Source organism: Hemicordylus capensis, chromosome 4, assembly GCF_027244095.1.
Source record: "Hemicordylus capensis ecotype Gifberg chromosome 4, rHemCap1.1.pri, whole genome shotgun sequence".
Classification (NCBI taxonomy): domain Eukaryota; kingdom Metazoa; phylum Chordata; class Lepidosauria; order Squamata; family Cordylidae; genus Hemicordylus; species Hemicordylus capensis.
The window spans coordinates 122,804,144-122,809,448 of NC_069660.1; the positions used below are offsets into that span (position 1 = coordinate 122,804,144).

Sequence of the window (5,305 nt, forward strand, 5' to 3'; positions counted from 1 at the left end):
AATGTTCCTCTGCATTTCTATTATCTATTTTGATCACCAGTAGTAGTATGTCTACCAGTCTTTCTGGTATTAGCAAATTGTCTCTAGTGAGCATATCCAGGAGAATGCTGTATCGTTTCCCTCTTGATGCAAAACTGAGACTATCAGTAGAAAGATCTCTTCATATATTAACAATGCACACAGTCTTATCACACTAGAATTAGGGCAGAGGACATTAATCCTGACAATATTCCTTATTAAATGTATGCAGGTCGACTCCAATATTCTAAAAGTCACGAGAAAAACATTCTCAGTGGAATCCTAATGAAGTACAAGAGCAATGGGAGAAGCACCAGTATAGTTCCAGCTTCTGAAGAGTCCCAGACTAATGCTGCACTAGTGCTAATGCTGCACCAGTGCGTGTATGCATGCATGTGTGAATTTAAGCAACCTTCCCTTTCTGCTAAAGCCCTCTATGTTATCCTAAAATATATACTTGAGGCCTGTGTGACCCTCTGGGGCATATTTTCAGAGAGCACTTCCTGGGGAAGGGGATGTCAACAAAATTTGCCCCCATTCCCAAGTCAGCAGTGTAGATGAGTTAGTTGAACCTTTCAGAAACACTGGTGCTTATCCAATTGCATTGGTGGTTCCTTAGAAATGTCAGCCAGCATCAACAATCAAAACATCAACATTGAAGGGCATACGCATAATTCCATAGAGAAGCCTTATTTCTTTATACTGAGGTGCTTTTTGGAAACTTGTTTTCATAGACTTGCTGAATGTAATTGGAGTCTACCTACTGAACTTAGAGTGTAATCACATACTCCACTGACTCTGGCTGGACGTGTAAGAGTTGCCAGATGTTATGCAATACTAGTAGAGCAGAACCATAGAAATGTCCTGCCTGCAACCTACTCTTTCTGTGGAGGATTGTGTGTTCTCTGTTAGCAGAATTGCCCCGGAGCACTGGCTAGACACTCCAACTATGCTTTTGACTTAAAGTGGGGAAATTAGCTTGCTTTGGGGAGCAGTTTGGTTCGTTTTAATAGAAGCAGGTCTTGGTGTATTGGAAATGAGGAGGTAGAAATACAGTTTAAAGCTTTATTAAGGACAAAATGGGGTACAGGAAGCAAAAATCAGGTTAGGTGAAATAGAGTCTGCTTGGAGGCTGATGCCTCTCTGTAAGAGAAAGGGGTGAGGTGTGTCCTATTCAGTCAGCTTGCAAGTTTGATCTGAGGCACATTGCCCCACACTTGCTCTTACAAGCAACCACTTGTGAATGCAATACTGCCTTTTTAGTTTAGGTAGGGTGAAAAGTTCCCTGTTCCCTGATCAAGAGCCCATGATGCAGTGCTGCTGAGACATCGAATAGAGGGGTGCTTTGCAGCACAAAATAGAGTGGTACTGGCAATATCTCCTTCTCCCCACCTTTTTAGTAAATAGAGTAGACATGCCCCTTTAGTAAATAGAATAGATATGGCACAGGCACTAGCCAATGAATACTTGGAGGAAAGGTGGGACAAAATTTTAATGAATAATAAACAAAATAATAAAGAATCTACATTATGAAGCAGCAGTGAAGTAAATAAAAAAACTATCATTCTATGAATGTTATCTGCATTGCAGCCTCGAAACCAGTCTAAAATGGCTCTTTTGGGGACAGTGCAGCCAGTTTCCAAAATGGCCATGAACAACAAAAGCAAAGAGAGGAAATGTGGACAAAAAGATAGATAGATAATTAGATAGATACTTTATTTACAGCCAATGGCCAAAACAAAACAACAACACAAACAATAAACATTATTCCAGCATTCAACGTTAACTTACTTATTAACGTTAGTATCAGTCAGTGAACTACGAATTCTAATTGCGATGAAACAAAATTTTGCTACACCATGAGAGATGCAGAGTGCATTATCTTCAAGTAAAAATGTCACCAGCAAATCATCCGATTGATGTTGAAACCTAGAAGGAAGCGGCAGAATCAAATGACATCTAATATTACTGTAAAATCTACAGCGTAGTAAAATGTGAGTGATTGATTCAGGTTCACCTGAACCACAAGGGCACAAGTGAGCCTCCGGGGGCAAGATGTTGAAACCGCCACATTAATATAGCTGAAGGAAAGGCATTAAAGCGTGCTCTTGAAAAAGCCCAGCAGAACTTCCTAACAGTTATGATGGACAAATATGAAGCCGGGGGAAAACCCCACCCTGGCCTTAAACTGACTGTAACATGCCGGCAGACAAGCCAACTCGTTCTGAAGCTCCATATCATTTAGATGTTGATGAACTAATTTTTTGGCATTCACTAGGTCAGTTTCTAATAAAAATTCAGGATCCAGGCCAATATGGGAAAGTTTATCCGTAATCATTACCAGCCAAATATAATGTACAACCTCAATGCGCTCATTTATCTGATTCAAAGCCTGGGTTATTGGCAATTAAAAATACATGACTGAAATTAAAAGGTGATTTGGTTAATGAGATTTTGTTTATCTTATCTGCAACTTAAGTAAATGTGTATATGGTTAATATATTTTTTCTTCCTTAAGATCCACTTCATGTGGAAGTTATGGGTAGGGATGTGCACAAACTGGCAGATGGCCAGTTTGGTGGCGGAGGAGTTACCTTTAAGGAGCAGGGGAGGTGCTCTTACTCCCCCACTGCGTTTTCCCCACTGGTGCTGTGCCCCAAATAGCTGGCATGGGGTGGCAGCAATTTTGGGCACAGCACTGGCGGGAGTACCCTCCCTGCTCCTTAAAGGTAACGCCACAGCCACACCTCCAAACCTACTCAGCGATCTGGAAAAGGACTGCCAAACTGTTTCATACACATCCCTAGTTATGGGCATTCAAAGAGCTGACAGGAAAGTCAAGACTATAGTTGCTCATGGGTTTTTAGATCTGGGCCTCCTTTTGGAGATATCAGAAATAAGAGGTAAAAGTAGGCAGGAGTGTTGTCAAAATAGGTCAACTGGTGTCAACCAGTGCCCCATCAGCACCCTGACTGTTCATTTACTCAGCTGAGCTGCGTAAAACACTGGATTTCAAACATTTGGCTAAAATCCATAAACTCTCATCCCAGCTGACCTATTTTGACAACACTCCTGCCTACTTTTACCTCTTTGATTTCTGAAAGGGAGACCCAGATCTAAAATCCCATGAGCAACTATAGTCTTGACTTTCCTGTCAGCTCTTTGAATGCCCATAACTAGGGATGTGCATGAACCAATTTGGCAGTCCTTTTCCAGATCGCCTCCTGAATAATGAAGCACCGGTGCTTCTGGATAGTTCAACTAATTCAGCTCCACTGCTGGCTTAGCAGTGGCTTTCGACAATCTCCCCTTCCCCAGGAAGCGCAGTGTACCACATAAAAAATATGTCTCTGACAGTCGTGCAGCCCTTAGGGCCATATTTTCAGCCTGGAGGCTTTACACACATGGCTTTTAATTCAAATCCACTCCAGATTGGAGTGTGCCAGTCCACATATTATTTGTATTTACCCAGACATGCACACACAAATACGCACCATGATAAATTCTCACCTGCTGCCGCTGCTTTTGCTATTCTAAATTAAACGTTTCCCCCCTCTCCCCCCCCTTCTTTTCTAAACCAAGCAGCACGTGATGCTTACTGAACCAGGCTCAGAAATAACAGTGATACCCATGATGCTGGTTGTCAAACTAAAAAAAAAAAGGAATATTGAAGGGAGGCGTCTTTTGCCTTCTCCTGGGATGTAATTGGTTGGAGGAAAAAGATTGAAACCAACAGTGGGAATACACATAGGAGAAAGATTGCAAGGAGTGCGGGAGGATCAGACAGCTATGTGGACTGTCAATTTTATCCCCCGAAGTAAACATCTTGTGAATCTGCTGCAAAGCAGACTCTTCAGAAACCCCGAGGCACAAAGCCTGGTGTGAAAAACCTCCTGGCGACACCGCTAAATTTATTTCTCGCATATTTTCAGGTGACTCACAGCTTCTGGGAGAAAGGGGACTTAGCTGAAATTTCCTCTCACACACTAGCACCAGTGTAGCAGGCTGGAACTATTTTGGAGCACAGGTGCGATACTGGTGCTTCTCCCATTGCACTGGTGTTTCGTTAGCCAGGATGTCAGCCACTGTGTTTGTGCCATAACCTTAACTGCAGGGGCGGGACAAGGGTAGATTGCTATCTATCAGTGAATTCCTGGTCAGTTTCTTGTGGATTGCCTAGTGGTAGAATTCTTGCAAACAATGCTGACTACCTGGATCTTGTTCTGGTTCAGCGAAGCACTTCTTATGTTCTTTAGCAAATAGTACATGCTCTTCTGGATCACTTAATACAGATTAATTATGCCATAACTGGTGACTGCTCTGAGATCCTGACTATGCCTTCTTGCCATGTACATTTAAAACACTTTAGTGGACTAAGGGGATTCAAGTTAGGTTTTTTTTTTTATTTTAAAGGCCCAGACTTCCAGTCCTTGATCTACAATACACGGTGTAAACGCCAAACCAGATGTTACGAGAAAAATATAATGTCCACAACTATATTTGTTCTTATAATATTGTGGAGGTGGGGTGGGATTTGCAGGGGAGAATCAATGGCGGTGGGAGGAGGGCGGGGGCTACCCTGCCCACTGATTATCCTATGCAAATGATTCCTGCGTCCTTTCAAAAGATCCTACCCTCCTTTTAAGAATTTCCAAAGGTAAGGAAAAAATAGCTTTAGAGTGGCATTTGCAGGGGACAATAAATAGACACAGGAGAAGTCAAGCACTTTCCCCCGCCCTCGAACTGATCCTCCTCTTCATTCCCTGCAAGCAGTGGGGTTAGTTCAATGTGACCACGTGTTTGTCGACCATTTCTAACTTGGTCCTGGCCTGGGAGTAGACAGTGGAGAGTGTGCTTTGTACAGTGGGACTGCGGTAAATATAATCCCACAAGCACGGCGGTCTTAAATTATAACATGTTATGATCTTGGCATCAAATTCCCCACTTCTGAAGTTATTTCCTGAAATGGAGGAAAGAAAGGACAGAAGTTTGAAGGCTTTGTGTTGGGTGCGGGCGACCGGACTTACAGCTCTTTGTCCTCTAGGTGGCGGTGGCGGTCAATAGAAGCTAGCTAGAAACTACGCCATTAAGTAACAGCAGCCGCAGACAAAAAAGGAGACAAGAAAGGCGCTACTGCCATGCGCGGAGCTGCTTCGAGGCGCTTCCTTTCGCCACAGGCTTGCAACGTCTCTATAGTCTCCGTGACGCTCAGCCGAGGCGGAGGACGCAGCCAATCAGCGAACCAGGAATCGTGCGGGCGGTCGCCGCCTGTCCTGCCGCGCTCCTC

At 43.4% G+C, this 5,305-nt stretch overlaps 1 long non-coding RNA gene across 1 annotated transcript; it reads right to left on the reverse strand.

Moving 5' to 3' along the window:
• Positions 1-1,069: 1,069 nt before the first annotated feature.
• Positions 1,070-5,181, reverse strand: LOC128325067 (uncharacterized). The gene is made up of 2 exons (XR_008307243.1): positions 5,046-5,181; positions 1,070-1,947 (listed from the first exon to the last, which is right to left on the reverse strand). It is a non-coding gene; the product is annotated as an uncharacterized LOC128325067 (long non-coding RNA).
• Between the last annotated feature and the right edge of the window lie 124 nt (positions 5,182-5,305).